A 17,593-nucleotide genomic window follows, 5' to 3' on the forward strand; every position below is an offset into this window, starting at 1 on the left:
CCACCGGAGCTTCCATCACCTGCACATAGAGGCAGTATGGTTATTACCTGGGAATATGATCCTCTGTTCGTCGTCGTTTCCGACGACAACCAGAGTCTCAGGGGCTACTATCTACACAGGGCACACCTAGCATGTGCAGGACTATCATACATTCTTTTACGTACCTCAAAGCCTGTCAGTAGACTCATAAAAGCTTCATGCAATCCGCTTTCGGCGGACGATATTCTCTCCATCACCGTATTCATCAGCACACGGTGTTCATCTGAGATGGCCGCTCGCCCCACCAACTCCCTCAGAACATCCGATCGCACACTAGACGGTGCCGGACTCTTTTGTCTGCTCTCTTCGGGAGCCGGACACTGGGAGCTTCGGGGGTCAATGGGATTATCTTCTGGCCTCACCGGACTCGGAGAGGCCCTCCGCGACGACACTTCAGGGTCGCCCGCTTCTGGAGCGGAGGAGTCCGGAGGAGGCGTTTCGCTCTCCATCATCTCTGGAAGAAGATCCCCCGAAGATGAGCTCATTTGAGAGGGGCTAAGGCCCGAACTGCAAAATATATGCGGTGGTTATTTTCTCAGAAGAAAATGGCATATCTGTACTATTAAAGGTATTTCGGGTCACTTACGACTCGTGGGAGAATTGATCCCCCGCGGACTTTGTGCGGCAACAGCGCCCGAGGTAGGACCCTCTGTGGGAGACTTCTTCTCCCGTTTGGAAGCTTCGGCTTCCGAATCCCCGGGCGCAGTCCTTTTCCTCTTCTGGTCGCCTTCCCTCATGGAGACGCTCGCTCCCTCGGCTAGATGGGCAGCGTTGGGGGCCCGCGTCCGCCCGCATTATCCTCCACAGTATCTTCCTTCAAGGGCTCCGGGCAAGGTGCGGTCTGGAGCATCTTTTCCAATACCGGATTTTCCAAACCCTCAGGGAGGGGGGCCGAACACCGAATCAACTTCGCCTTTGTTAGCCAGTCCTGGTCAAAAAGCGAACTCTCAGAAATAACTTCGTAACAAAGTAGAGATAGTATGTTCGGCCGGAAGATGCCTTACCTGTTCGGCGGTGCGGTTACTACTCAGGCCCATGTCCTCGGTGATTTCCGGACACTCTCTGAGGTCCGAAGAATGACTTGTACATCTCCTCGTGCGTCAGGCCGAGAAAATTTTGAATGGCACACGGTCCCTCGGGATTGAACTCCCACAGGCGAAGAGGCCGGCGTTTGCAAGGCTGGACTTGACGAACCAGCATAACCTGTATCACCGCAACCAAACTGAAATCTCCATTGAAGAGATCTCGAATGCGGCCTTGCAGTATAGGCACGTCCTTGGCTGGACCCCAGCTCAGACCTCTGCTGATCCATGACATCAGTTGTGGTGGGGGGCCCGAGCGGAAAACAGGGGGGCCGCCCACTTGGCACTTCTAGGAGCCGTGATGTAGAACCACTCCTGTTGCCACAATTCAGACACCTCTGGGATGGAACCTTTGGGCCACGGAGCTCCCGTCATCTTGCGTATTGAGGCACCTCCACACGCTGCATGTTGCCCCTCGACCAGCTTCGGCTTCACTTCAAAGGTCTTGAGCCATAGGCCAAAGTGAGGGGTAACCCGGAGGAAGGCCTCGCACACGATAATAAATGTCGTGATATGAAGAAAGGAGTCCGGAGCTAGATCATGAAAATCTAGCCCGTAGTAAAACATCAAACCCCTGACGAAAGGATCCAGGGCAAGGCCTAGGCCTCGGAGGAAGTGGGAAACGAACACGACGTTCTCGTTGGGTTCGGGGGTGGGGACGGCCTGCCCTCGGGGAGGCAGCCGATGCAAAATCTCGGCGGTCAGATATCTGGCCTCCCTCAACTTCTTGATGTCTTCTTCCGTGACGGAGGAAGGCATCCATCGGCCTTGAAGGCTAGATCCGGACATGACTGAAGGTTCGGGCGCCTGACCTGAACTTCGGGCGTTTGAGCTTGAGGTGGGGGAAGGATTCGATTGAGCACGGGAGGGAAAAATAAAAGCCTTGTCCCCTTTATAAAGAGGGTGAATATCAAGCGTCCTCTCCGTGTCCGTTTGGACTTGCCTATAATCTAGGAGTCCTAGAAGCGGTTGGGTTACCCACGCCCGTATTGATGAGAATCCCGGAATAAGGGGACACGATCTCTGCTTTAACAAGACGTGCCAAGGAAACCGCCTCGCATAACACGCTGAGATGGGACAGTAAAACGGTTCGAATAAAAGCTTGGCCATGGTGTGATGTCACACTACGGAATACGTCAGCAGATTAGATTTGTGTAAATATTATTCTCTCTATGGCAATATGTGGAAACTTATTTTGCAGAGCCGGACACTATCTTTGTGTTCAAAATCTTCTATGAAGTACTTGGAGGAGGAACCCGCCTTGCAATGCCGAAGACAATCTGCGCGCCGGACTCGTCGTCATTGAAGCCTGGTTCAGGGGCTACTGAGGGAGTCCTGGATTAGGGGGTGTCCGGATGGCCGGACTATACCTTCAGCCGGACTCCTGGACTATGAAGATACAAGATTGAAGACTTCGTCCCGTGTCCGGAAGGGACTTTTCCTTGGCGTGGAAGGCAAGCTTGGCGATACGGATATGCAGATCTCCTACCATTGTAACCGACTCTATGTAACCCTAACCCTATCCGGTGTCTATATAAACCGGAGGGTTTTAGTCCGTAGGACAACATACACATCAACAATCATACCATAGGCTAGCTTCTAGGGTTTAGCCTCCTCGATCTCGTGGTAGATCTACTCTTGTACTACCCATATCATCAATATTAATCAAGCAGGACGTAGGGTTTTACCTCAATCGAGAGGGCCCGAACCTGGGTAAAACTTCGTGTCCCTTGCCTCCTGTTACCATCCGGCCTAGACGCACAGTTCGGGACCCCCTACCCGAGATCCGCCGGTTTTGACACGTGGCCTCCTCCACTTATCTGCACCATCCTCTTCTTCCTCCCACAAACACGAAAAACCAACTCAAGCACGAGTTCCAGCCCTCTTTGCTGCCATTTTCGATCTCCTTGCTCAAAGCACCTCTCACAAAACTGCTTGGGGAGATTGTTCCTTGGTATGTGACTCCTCCATTGGTCCAATTAGTTTTTGTTCTAGTGCTTTATTCATTGCAAATTTTTGCTGCTTAGGTGACCCTGTTCTTGAGCTTGCATGTCAAATTTATATGGTCAAAAGTAGTTTTGATGCATGATATAGGCTCTAGGCACTTGTAGGAGTAGTTGCTATCAATATTATTGAGTTTGGTTTACTTTTATTTTGAAGTTACTAAAAATTTCAGAATTTTTCAGAAAATGATGAGGAGACTTATTGAGGGGCTCATCGAGCCAAAGCTCGAAGGAAAAGGCACCGAAGCCTAAGTATAATTTGCGCACCGCGGAGGTTCGGGCGTGTGAATGGCCTTCCGAGGATTTCTTGAGAGCAGCCGGGATTTATGAAGATTTTCATGAATTGGCTCATAATGCAGGCCTCACCGCTTTCCTCCACGACCAATGCGATCAGTATCTCTTACTCACAAATACCTTTGTGCAAAACTTTCATTTTCATTCTAGGAACTCACCACCTACGGTGGAGTTTCATTTATATGATGAGCATAAGGAGATGTCACTTTATGATTTCTGTCGGATTTGTTTAGTCCCTTTTGAGGGCAAGACAGAAGAACCACATCATGATGATGTGGCTGGGTTTATTGATACTATCACTGTAGGAGAAACTAGGAAGGTTTCCGATGCACGAATCACTAGCATACATTTTCCTGTTTTACGTTACTTTGCATTATTTGCTAGTCGTTGCTTAATTGGACGCGGAAACTGTGGAAACCTTAGTATCCCTGATATAATTATTCTGCTCCACGGTTTATACAGTGATAACACTTTTAGTATGGGCGGTATTATTGCTAAACGGTTAAGTCTGAACCGTACAAAGGGCCCCATCTTTGGAGGCATCTATGCTACACGCCTAGCTGCACATTTTAACATACCTATTAGGCATGCTGAGAAGGAAGAAAAAGTGCTGCCTCGTGTTTATCTAGATTATAAAAGTATGGTGGCACATGATTTTATTATTAAGAATAGGGCAGGAGAGCTTAAATATCAATTGTTCTTTAATAAACATCATCCTGAGACTATTACCTTGCCTGCTCCTTCTTTGTTTGATTTGACTGTAGGCACGTACCTTGTTCCGTTGACGATATCACGCCTACCGGAACCCTGCACCAGCCGAGGAGCCAGAACTGGAACCACAATTTGATCCTTCACGACAGTCTAACTATCAGTGGGATCCGGAGATGATTGCCAGCCAGTGGCAATCGGAGCCTTCTTCTTCCTCATCGCAGTACGACCCCAACAACTATTATTATGGATATCCGCCAGGCCAGCCGTGGCCATAGACCAACTTAGGCCAAAAGCCTAAGCTTGGGGGAGTACGTATTTCTCACCGACATTACATTTATGTTCACACACACTCATTGCTAGATGTCGGTGCTCATACTTTTTCATTGTATCATCCATGCTAGTTTATTTCCTTTATGCTTTCTTCTTGTGTGTTTAATAAACCTTAAGAAAAAAACCAAAAAAATTAGTTGTAGCTTTTAATTAATTTACTTTCCATGCTTGTAGTAGTAATTAAAAAGAAAACCCAAAAATATTTCTGTTCTTCTTTTGCTTGTTGGGAGCTTTCCCGTGTAAATAGTTTTATTTCTTTTCTTTTCTTTGGGGGTCAGTAGGAGAAGACCATGATTAAATTGTTGAAGTGGCTCTTATATGCTTTATTGTTGATTTAACCAAGAGCCCATATTGCTTTGTCTTCTCCTGTTTATTGAATGCTCGCAGATTCCAGCTTAGTCCAATGCACGTGCACTCTTATTATTATTCACATCGTTCGGTCGTGCAAGTGAAAGGCAATTATGATGATATATGATGGACTGACTGAGATGAGAAAAGCTGGTACGAACTCGACCTCTTTTGTTTTTGTAAATATGATGAGTTCATCGTTCTTGATTCAGCTTGTTATGAATAAACATGTTTGCAATGACAATTAGAGATCATAGTTGCTTGTGCCATGCTTGATTAGCTATGAGTTATAATGGTTTACCTTGCGTGCCAACATGCTATTAAAATGGTTATGATGTGGTATGATAGGGTGGTATCCTCCTCTGAATGATTTAAGTGACTTGACTTGGCACATGTTCACGCATGTAGTTGAAACAAATCAACATAGCCTTCACGATATTTATGTTCATGGTGGATTATATCCTACTCATGCTTGCATCCAATGTTTATTAATTTTAATGCATGTACATGGCTGTTGTCGCTCTCTAGTTGGTCGCTTCCCAGTCTTTTGCTAGCCTTCACCTGTACTAAGCGGGAATACTGCTTGTGCATCCAATCCCTTAAACCCCAAAGTTATTCCAGATGAGTCCACTATACCTTCCTATATGCGGTATCTACCTGCCGTTCCAAGTAAATTTGTATGTGCCAAACTCTAAACCTTCAAATAATCATCCTGTTTTGTATGCTCGAATAGCTCATGTATCAACTAGGGTTGTCTGTATCTTCCATGCTAGGCGGGTTATTCTCAAGAGGAGTGGACTCCGCTCCTCACTCACGAGAAAATGGCTGGTCACCGGGATGCCCAGTCCCATGCTTTATGCAAACTAAATCAAAATAATTGCAAACAAAACTCCCCCCTGGGACCTGATGTATGTTGGAGGCACTCGTTGTTTCGAGCAAGCCATGGATTGATGTTTGTTGGTGGAGGGGGAGTATAAACTTTACCATTCTGTTTGGGAACCGCCTATAATGTGTGTAGCATGGAAGATATCGCCATCTCTTGGTTGTTATGTTGACAATGAAAGTATACCGCTCAAAATGTTATTCACCTCTATTTCAAAACCGAGCTCTGGCACCTCTACAAATCCCTGCTTCCCTCTGCGAAGGGCCTATCTATTTACTTTTATGTTGAGTCATCACCCTCTTATTAAAAAGCACCAGTTGGAGAGCACCGCTGTCATTTGCATTCATTATTGTTAGTTTACATTGGGTGTGACTATGATTGGATCTCTTTTACCATGAATTACAATGTCTAGTCAGTCCTTGATCTTTAAAGGTGCTCTGCATTTATGTTTTGCGGTCTCAGAAAGGGCTAGCGAGATACCATCTTGTTATATCATATTATGATTGTTTTGAGAAAGTGTTGTCATCCGAGATTTATTATTATGGCTTGCTAGTTGATTATGCTATTGATATGGGTAATCATGAGACCTGAGAATTATTGCAAATATGGTTAGTTATAATCTTTGCTGAAAACTTGAATGCTAGCTTGACATATTTACAACAACAAGAGCAAACAGAGTTTGTAAAAGTTTTTCTTTATTTCTTTCAGTTTGTCAACTGAATTGCTTGAGGACAAGCAAGGGTTTAAGCTTGGGGGAGTTGATACGTCTCGTCGTATCTACTTTTCCAAACACTTTTGCCCTTGTTTTGGACTCTAACTTGTATGATTTGAATGGAACTAACCCGGACTGACGACTGTTTTCAGCAGAATTGCCATGGTGTTGTTTTATGTGCAGAAAACAAATAGTTCTCGGAATCCTCTCATCAACATCTAAATAATTTGCATTCTTTACACAGGAGGAGAGGAAAAAGAGAGAGAACATACGCATTATACGGCTAACTGACTGTTATTTTTTATTATTTATTCTAAGATATTCCGTGGAGTTTCAGGTCATTCCGAGAACTTTTGTTTTTCTGCACATAAAAACATCATGGCAATTCTGCTGAAAACAGCGTCAGTCCGGGTTAGTTCCATTCAAATCATACAAGTTAGAGTCCAAAACAAGGGCAAAAGTGTTTGGAAAAGTAGATACGACGGAGACGTATCAACTCCCCCAAGCTTAAACCCTTGCTTGTCCTCAAGCAATTCAGTTGACAAACTGAAAGAAATAAAGAAAAACTTTTACAAACTCTGTTTGCTCTTGTTGTTGTAAATATGTCAAGCTAGCATTCAAGTTTTCAGCAAAGATTATAACTAACCATATTTGCAATAATTCTCAGGTCTCATGATTACCCATATCAATAGCATAATCAACTAGCAAGCCATAATAATAAATCTCGGATGACAACACTTTCTCAAAACAATCATAATATGATATAACAAGATGGTATCTCGCTAGCCCTTTCTGAGACCGCAAAACATAAATGCAGAGCACCTTTAAAGATCAAGGACTGACTAGACATTGTAATTCATGGTAAAAGAGATCCAATCATAGTCACACCCAATGTAAACTAACAATAATGAATGCAAATGACAGCGGTGCTCTCCAACTGGTGCTTTTTAATAAGAGGGATGACTCAACATAAAAGTAAATAGATAGGCCCTTCGCAGAGGGAAGCAGGGATTTGTAGAGGTGCCAGAGCTCGGTTTTGAAATAGAGGTGAATAACATTTTGAGCGGTATACTTTCATTGTCAACATAACAACCAAGAGATGGCGATATCTTCCATGCTACACACATTATAGGCGGTTCCCAAACAGAATGGTAAAGTTTATACTCCCCCTCCACCAACAAACATCAATCCATGGCTTGCTCGAAACAACGAGTGCCTCCAACATACATCAGGTCCCAGGGGGAGTTTTGTTTGCAATTATTTTGATTTAGTTTGCATAAAGCATGGGACTGGGCATCCCGGTGACCAGCCATTTTCTCGTGAGTGAGGAGCGGAGTCCACTCCTCTTGAGAATAACCCGCCTAGCATGGAAGATACAGACAACCCTAGTTGATACATGAGCTATTCGAGCATACAAAACAGGATGATTATTTGAAGGTTTAGAGTTTGGCACATACAAATTTACTTGGAACGGCAGGTAGATACCGCATATAGGAAGGTATAGTGGACTCATCTGGAATAACTTTGGGGTTTAAGGGATTGGATGCACAAGCAGTATTCCCGCTTAGTACAGGTGAAGGCTAGCAAAAGACTGGGAAGCGACCAACTAGAGAGCGACAACAGCCATGTACATGCATTAAAATTAATAAACATTGGATGCAAGCATGAGTAGGATATAATCCACCATGAACATAAATATCGTGAAGGCTATGTTGATTTGTTTCAACTACATGCGTGAACATGTGCCAAGTCAAGTCACTTAAATCATTCAGAGGAGGATACCACCCTATCATACCACATCATAACCATTTTAATAGCATGTTGGCACAAGGTAAACCATTATAACTCATAGCTAATCAAGCATGGCACAAGCAACTATGATCTCTAATTGTCATTGCAAACATGTTTATTCATAACAAGCTGAATCAAGAACGATGAACTCATCATATTTACAAAAACAAAAGAGGTCGAGTTCGTACCAGCTTTTCTCATCTCAGTCAGTCCATCATATATCATCATAATTGCCTTTCACTTGCACGACCGAACGATGTGAATAATAATAAGAGTGCACGTGCATTGGACTAAGCTGGAATCTGCGAGCATTCAATAAACAGGAGAAGACAAAGCAATATGGGCTCTTGGTTAAATCAACAATAAAGCATATAAGAGCCACTTCAACAATTTAATCATGGTCTTCTCCTACTGACCCCCAAAGAAAAGAAAAGAAATAAAACTATTTACACGGGAAAGCTCCCAACAAGCAAAAGAAGAACAGGAAATATTTTTGGGTTTTCTTTTTAATTACTACTACAAGCATGGAAAGTAAATTAATTAAAAGCTACAACTAATTTTTTTTGGTTTTTCTTAAGGTTTATTAAACACACAAGAAGAAAGCATAAAAGGAAATAAACTAGCATGGATGATACAATGAAAAAGTATGAGCACCGACATCTAGCAATGAGTGTGTGTGAACATAAATGTAATGTCGGTGAGAAATACGTACTCCCCCAAGCTTAGGCTTTTGGCCTAAGTTGGTCTATGGCCACGGCTGGCCTGGCTGATATCCATAATAATAGTTGGGGTCGTACTGCGATGAGGAAGAAGAAGGCTCTGATTGCCACTGGCTGGCAATCATCTCCGGATCCCACTGATAGTTAGACTGTCGTGAAGGATCAAATTGTGGTTCCGGTTCTGGCTCCTCGGCTGGTGCAGGGTTCCGGTAGGCGTGAATAGCCGTCAACGGAACAAGGTACGTGCCTACAGTCAAATCAAACAAAGAAGGAGCAGGCAAGGTAATAGTCTTAGGATGATGTTTATTAAAGAACAATTGATATTTAAGCTCTCCTGCCCTATTCTTAATAATAAAATCATGTGCCACCATACTTTTATAATCTAGATAAACACGAGGCAGCACTTTTTCTTCCTTCTCAGCATGCCTAATAGGTATGTTAAAATGTGCAGCTAGGCGTGTAGCATAGATGCCTCCAAAGATGGGGCCCTTGTACGGTTCAGACTTAACCGTTTAGCAATAATACTGCCCCATACTAAAAGTGTTATCACTGTATAAACCGTGGAGCAGAATAATTATATCAGGGATACTAAGGTTTCCACAGTTTCCGCGTCCAATTAAGCAACGACTAGCAAATAATGCAAAGTAACGTAAAACAGGAAAATGTATGCTAGTGATTCGTGCATCGGAAACCTTCCTAGTTTCTCCTACAGTGATAGTATCAATAAACCCCTCCACATCATCATGATGTGGTTCTTCTGTCTTGCCCCCAAAAGGGACTAAACAAATCCGACAGAAATCATAAAGTGACATCTCCTTATGCTCATCATATAAATGAAACTCCACCGTAGGTGGTGAGTTCCTAGAATGAAAATGAAAGTTTTGCACAAAGGTATTTGTGAGTAAGAGATACTGATCGCATTGGTCGTGGAGGAAAGCGGTGAGGCCTGCATTATGAGCCAATTCATGAAAATCTTCATAAATCCCGGCTGCTCTCAAGAAATCCTCGGAAGGCCATTCACACGCCCGAACCTCCGCGGTGCGGCAAATTATACTTAGGCTTCGGTGCCTTTTCCTTCGAGCTTTGGCTCGATGAGCCCCTCAATAATCTCCTCATCATTTTCTGAAAAATTCTGAAATTTTTAGTAACTTCAAAATAAAAGTAAACCAAACTCAATAATATTGATAGCACTACTCCTACAAGTGCCTAGAGGCCTATATCATGCATCAAAACTACTTTTGACCATATAAATTTGACATGCAAGCTCAAGAACAGGGTCACCTAAGCAGCAAAAATTTGCAATGAATAAAGCACTAGAACAAAAACTAATTGGACCAATGGAGGAGTCACATACCAAGGAACAATCTCCCCAAGCAGTTTTGTGAGAGGTGCTTTGAGCAAGGAGATCGAAAATGGCAGCAAAGAGGGCTGGAACTCGTGCTTGAGTTGGTTTTTCGTGTTTGTGGGAGGAAGAAGAAGAGGATGGGTGCAGGAATAAGTGGAGGAGGGCCACGTGTCAAAACCGGCAGATCTCGGGTAGGGGGTCCCGAACTGTGCGTCTAGGCCGGATGGTAACAGGAGACAAGGGACACGAAGTTTTACCCGGGTTTGGGCCCTCTCGATGGAGGTAAAACCCTACGTCCTGCTTGATTAATATTGATGATATGGGTAGTAGAAGAGTAGATCTACCACGAGATCGAGGAGGATAAACCCTAGAAGCTAGCCTATGGTATGATTGTTGATGTGTATGTTGTCCTACGGACTAAAACCCTCCGGTTTATATAGACATCGGATAGGGTTAGGGTTACATAGAGTCGATTACAATGGTAGGAGATCTTCATATCCGTATCGCCAAGCTTGCCTTCCACGCCAAGGAAAGTCCCTTCCGGACACGGGACGGAGTCTTCAATCTTGTATCTTCATAGTCCAGGAGTCCGGCTGAAGGTATAGTCCGGCTATCCGAACGCCCCCTAATCCAGGAATCCCTCAGTAGCCCCTGAACCAGGCTTCAATGACGACGAGTCCAGCGCGCAGATTGTCTTCGGCATTTCAAGGCGGGTTCCTCCTCCAAGTACTTCATAGAAGATTTTGAACACAAAGATAGTGTCCGGCTCTGAAAAATAAGTTTCCACATATTTCCATAGAGAGAATAATATTTACACAAATCTAATCTGCTGACGTATTCCGTAGTGTGACATCACACCACGGCCATGCTTTTATTCGAACCGTTTTACTGTCCCATCTCAGCGCGTTATGCGAGGCGGTTTCCTTGGCACGTCTTGTTAAAGCAGAGATCGTGTCCCCTTATCCCGGGATTCTCATCAATACGGGCGTGAGTAACCCAACCGCTTCTAGGACTCCTAGATTATAGGCAAGTCCAAACGGGCACGAAGAGGACGCTTGATATTCACCCTCTTTATAAAGGGGACAAGGCTTTTATTTTTCTCTCCCGTGCTCAATCGAATCCTTCCCCCACCTCAAGCTCAAACGCCCGAAGTTCAGGTCAGGCGCCCCGAACCTTTAGTCATGTCTGGATCTAGCCTTCAAGGCCGATGGATGCCCTCCTCCGTCATAGAAGAAGACATCAAGAAGTTGAGGGAGGCCAGATATCTGACCGCCGAGATTTTACATCGGTTGCCTCCCCGAGGGTAGGCCGTCCCCATCCCCGAATCTAATGAGAACGTCGTGTTCGTTTCCCACTTCCTCCGAGGCCTAGGCCATGCCCTGGATCCTTTCGTTAGGGGTTTGATGTTTTACTACGGGCTAGATTTTCATGATCTAGCTCCGGACTCCTTTCTTCATATCACGACATTTATTATCGTGTGCGAGGCCTTCCTCCGGGTTACCCCTCACTTTGGCCTATGGCTCAAGACCTTTGAAGTGAAGCTGAAGCTGGTCGAGGGGCAACATGCAGCGTGTGGAGGTGCCGCAACATGCAAGATGACGGGAGCTCCGTGGCCCAAAGGCTCCATCCCAGAGGTGTCTGAATTGTGGCAACAGGAGTGGTTCTACATCACGACTCCTAGGAGTGCCAAGTGGGCGGCCCCCCTGTTTTCCGATCGGGCCCCGCACCACAACTGATGTCATGGATCAGCAGAGGTCTGAGCTGGGGGGCAGCCAAGGATGTGCATATACTACAAGGTCGCATTCGAGATCTCTTCAATGGAGATTTCAGTTTGGTTGCGGTGGTACAGGTCATGCTGGTTCGTCAAGTCCAGCCTTGCAAACACCGGCCTCTTCGCCTGTGGGAGTTCAACCCCGAGGGACCGCATGCCATTCAAGATTTTCTCGGCCAGACGCACAAGGAGATGTACAAGTCATTCTTCGGACCTCAGATGGAGTGTCCGGAAATCACCGAGGACATGGGCCTGAGTAGTAACAGGTATCTTCCGAACAGGTAAGGCATCTTCTGGCCGAACATACTTTCTCTACTTTGTTACGAAGTTATTTCTGAGAGTTCGCTTTTTGACCAGGATTGGCTAACAAGGGCTAAGTTGATTCAGTGTTCGGCCCCCCTCCCTAAGGGTTTGGAAAATCCGGTATTGGAAAAGATGCTCCAGACCGCACCTTGCCCGGAGCCCTTGAAGGAAGATACCGTGGAGGATAATGTGGGCGGACGCGGGCCCCCAACACTGCCCATCCTAGCCGAGGGAGTGAGCGTCTCCATGAGGGAAGGCGACCAGAAGAGGAAAAGGACTGCGCCCGGGGATTCGGAAGCCGAAGGTTCCAAACGGGAGAAGAAGTCTCCCACGGAGGGTCCTACCTCGGGGGGCACTGTTGCCGCACAAAGTCCGTGGGGGGATCAATTCTCCCACGCGTCGTAAGTGACCCGAAATACCTTTAATAGTACAGATATGCCATTTTTCGTCTGAGAAAATAACCACCACATATATTTTGCAGTTCGGGCCTTAGCCCCTCTCAAATGAGCTCATCTTCGGGGGATCTTCTTCCAGAGATGATGGAGAGCGAAACGCCTCCTCCGGACTCCTTCGCTCCAGAAGCGGGCGACCCTGAAGTGTCGTCGCGGAGGGCCTCTCCGAGCCCGGTGAGGCCAGAAGATAATCCCATTGACCCCCGAAGCTCCCAATGTCCGGCTCCTGAAGAGAGCAGACAAAAGAGTCCGGCACCGTCTAGTGTGCGATCGGATGTTCTAAGGGAGTTGGTGGGGCGAGCGGCCATCTCAGATGAACACCGTGTGCTGATGAACACGGTGATGGAGAGAATATCGTCCGCCGAAAGCGGATCGCATGAAGCTTTTATGAGTCTACTAACAGGCTTTGAGGTACGTAAAAGAATGTATGATAACCCTGCACATGTTAGGTGTGCCCTGTGTAGATAGTAGCCCCTGAGACTCTGGTTGTCGTCGGAAACGACGACGAACAGAGGATCATATTCCCAGGGAATAACCATACTGCCTTTATGTGTAGGTGATGGAAGCTCCAGTAGCTAGCCGGACTAGCGAGTTTGCCCATTTAGAACAGCAGTTGGATGCGGCAGACGCCGACATCGAGCTTGTTAACAAAAGGCTTGACGAGGCACAGGGTAAGTACCAATATCTGGTAAACGCCACATAGGAAGAGCAGCATGATGCCAGTATCTTAAATATGTTGTGACTGCAGATGGAGCTGCCACTGTTGAAGCCTTGCGGGCAGAACTTGTCCGAGCTAAGGAACAAGCGAGGTTAGGTAATGCGGCTGCTGTGAAGGCGGCCGAAGAGTTGCAAGCCGAGAAGGCCGCGCATGGCGAGACCCGAGACAAGATGGCTAAGATGGCTGTGGAATTAAAAGCCGCTGCCGACCGGTGCTGGGTTCTTGAAAAGGAAAACCAAGCGAAGGCATCGGACCTTGAGAAGGCTGCTGTGACGAAAAAGGATCTCCGCTCTGCTATGAGGGCAAAGAAGGAGGAGCTGTGGGAAGCCGGGGATATTGTAGCTGGGAAATCCTTTATGTTGCGGAGGAAATTCGGAGATCCACGGTATGCTCCTCTGGATCGGCCGTGGAGTTCGGAGGATGTGTATATGGATTTGGCGACGAGCGCTGCCGATGCGGCCAAGTACTTCCAGGGTTAGGCAGACCGTGGAGTAGACCAGCTGTTTTGGAGACAATTCCATTCTCCCGAGCGTCCACTTTCATTGACTGACCAATTAGCCGAATGGGCCGAACTAAAGAGGTTGTCCGGACTCTCTATGAGGTCTGTTGTGGATCAGCTATGGCCAGGAAGGTCAAAACCGAACAGCTATTTCATCTTGGTACAGCAGGTCCTTGATGTGGTGCCGCGCATTAATGCGATGAGCAGGTCGGCGTGCATAGAGGGCGCATGGATGGCATTTGCCCGTGTTAAAGCATACTGGGCGGAGATAGATGCTACCACTGTTGCAGCACGGGATTCGGCCATAGGTCGAAGGGCTGCTGAGCAGTACTTTGAAGAAGTTCTTGAGGGTGCTCGATTGATAGAGACCCAGTGGTTAAAAAATATTATGTTTGAGTGGTATGTAATCTCATTGTAAGCGAAATGCTTTTATAAATTTTTATAAGGCTATTTTTATACTTTTGCCTGAAAATAATATGATGCCTCCTGGGCGGCCGTTTATGTATACATGTGTATAACCTGAAGATTGCAGCCGTCGGGTTCAACCCTCACGCATATAATGCGGAGGTGCTCGCAAAAACACGCGTTCACACTTAACCCAACGTCTTGGTCCTATTAAGGAGGTGATAGCGGAGCGAGCGAGGCAACCAGACTATAATGCTTTAGCACTTTCACTTAGCCATAGGAGTTTGACAGTGGGGCTACTAGATAGCCCCTGGTGGCTCCGCAGTCTCCCGGTTCTGGGGTGCGTACATGCCTGGCCGGAAAACGACCCTTCGTTAAGGCAGAGGAATTCTAACATTCCCACAGGTCATCGAGTGGTTGACCAGTCTCACGCTATATCATGACAGTTAGTTTTCGGCTTTCTCTACTGGGTGCTCGTCCGGATGAACCAGGGCACGATCGCAGTAGTTCTCCTGGTGCTACCTTAGCCGTTAAAGCGGAACGTAAGGCACCAAAACACAGGAGCCGGGAAAACCCAACATTTGACCAAAGACAATGATTCGGAGCTGATGCATATAGGGCCAAACTCGCGACGCCGAACACTCCCTAAGGTATTCGGTCTTTGTGGTATAAACCGAGCCTAAATAATGGCCTTTGTAAGAAGCCCCTTGTGTCCAGGTACGTGCATTGTTCTGGCATGGCCACATGCCAAGACGTCAGCATCCTTCTCAATGGTGGATATGTATCAACAAGAGACAGTACAAAAGGTTTACGCAGGGTCTTAATCTAAAAAGAATCCTTGGAGCGGGTCCCTGCTGCACGTCTGCGCCTGTGTCTCCGTTGTGCCGTATCCTGGATGGGTGTAGCACTATGATCGTCTATAAAAGAGAGGAAGTTAAGTGAAAAAGTTGTCGTGCAAAAAAGGATAGTTTTTAAAGAAACCATGTGTAATTCAAGATGATAAGAAATTGCCACTTGTCTGCGCGCGTTGAGCCCCTTGTATTGACAAATAGGGGTGTGACCACTTGTTTCCGTATAAATAATGGCGCCGGACTTGATTAGTTGTAACTGAGGTCTTGACGACCTATTGGATGCTTTCGTTTGTCTGGGTGCCTTTAGTGTGCGGCGGCGAAGGCAGCCTCACTCTCTTCGGCGCGGAGAGATCGCTTGATATTTCCGTGCAGTGTAATGATGCCCCATGGACCGGGCATCTTGAGTGTGAGGGAGGCGTAGTGTGGTATGGCATTAAAGCGAGCGAAAGCTTCGCGTCCGAGCAGTGCTTGATAGCCACTTTGAAACAGAGCGATGTGGAAAGTTAAATGCTCGCTACGGAAGTTATCGAGGAGCAGAATATAACTTGTAGTGAGAGGGAGCCCGTACAACGAGCCCCTGGGCCTGGCGTTACTCCTTTAAAGGTAGTATTGCTATGGCGAATTTGTGTTGGGTCTAACCCCATCCTACGGATTGTATCCTGATATATTAGGTTTAGGCTACTACCGCCGTCCATCAAGACCCTTGTGAAGTGATATCCGCCAATTACTGGGTCTAATACCAGGGCAGCCCATCCTGTGTGTCGGATACTTGCTGAGTAATCGCGATGGTCGAAAGTGATCGGTTGAGATGACCAGTGGCAGGACTTTGTAGTGATAGGCACTTGGGTATACTTTCCTGGGAGTGCTGTATTGTTTTTTCCCTTGATTGTGTGTAATACGTTTACTGTTTTGACTTCTGGTGGAAATTTCTTTTGTTCCGACGTGTCTTGCTTGGGAGGCTCATCCTCGTCTTCACTTGGTGTATCCTCCCCATTATGTACGGCGTTGAGCTTGCCGGACTGCTTGAAGACCCAACATTCTCTGTGGGTATGATTAGCAGGTTTACCAGGGGTACTATGAATCTGACATACTTGGTCCAGGATTTTATTGAGGCTGGACAATTTGTCCCTGGTGCCTTTAGGGGGCGGCTTTTGACCTGGGCGAGAGCTTTTGAATCCGGCATTTACTGTCGTGCCCTTCGTGCTGTCTTCTTTATTCCGACGTTTGTTATTGCTGTTGCGCCGTGATTTCCCATTTCCATCTCTAACTTCAGATGTACTGGGGTCGCTGGTGCTGCATCTGGCTAGCCAGCTGTCCTCCCCCGCGCAAAAGCGGGTCATGAGGTTTGTTAATGCGGCCATCGTTCTCGGCTTATTTTGCCGAGGTGTCCGGCGAGCCATTCGTCACGGACGCTATGCTTGAAAGCTGCTAAGGCTTCGGCGTCCGGACAGTCAACAATCTGGTTCTTTTTAGTAAGAAACATGTTCCAAAGCTTTCGGGCTGACTCTCCGGGCTGTTGACTTATATGACTCAAATCGTCTGGATCCGGAGGTCGGACATATGTCCCTTGAAAATTTGCCCGAAAAGCGTCTTCGAGCTCTTCCCAACTTCCAATGGAGCTTTCGGGGAGGCCTTTGAGCCAGTGACGAGCTGGCCCTTTGAGCTTGAGGGGTAGGTACTTGATGGCGTGGAGATCATCTCCTCGAGCCATATGGAAATGAAGGATGTAGTCCTCAATCCAGACCCCAGGGTCTGTTGTTCCGTCTTATGCCTCTATGTTTACGGGCTTGAATCCCTCTGGAAATTCATGGTCCAGCACCTCATCGGTGAAACATAGGGGGTGTGCGGCACCCCTGTAGCTGGGTGTACCGCGTTGTTCGGATGTTTGTTGTGTTGCATTGTATGCTGGGGCGCGCTTGCGTGGTCCATAGATGGATCTTGTTGCGCCGTCCTTTGGGTGCGAGCCCTCGCATGGGTCGCGTTTGTATTGTGAGCGGCGTTGTATGCCGCTCTGTGTTGGTAGAGGGGTCGTCTATCCGACCAGGTGGCTGCTTTGATATTTGGTTGTGGGGGGTCTGAGGCCTCCTCATCGAATTCAGGGTAGCAGCTTCCGCTTTGGGTAGCTCTTGGAGGGGCGATTGTCGCCGTACCTTGCTGCTGTGTTGAGTATTTTACTCCATCTGATTTGGAGTGTGTCTTGCGCGCCTTGAGCCTTTGCTTCTGCTTTTTCAGACTCCTCGCGGTGGCAACAAGCCTTTTACGGGCAGTCTGCTGCTCCGGGTGCCTGTCCGGCGTTATGTCGTCCGGACCATATCCTTGATAGGATTTGTTTGTTCG

This window comes from Triticum urartu, chromosome 4 (assembly GCF_003073215.2).
Source record: "Triticum urartu cultivar G1812 chromosome 4, Tu2.1, whole genome shotgun sequence".
Classification (NCBI taxonomy): Eukaryota; Viridiplantae; Streptophyta; class Magnoliopsida; order Poales; family Poaceae; genus Triticum; species Triticum urartu.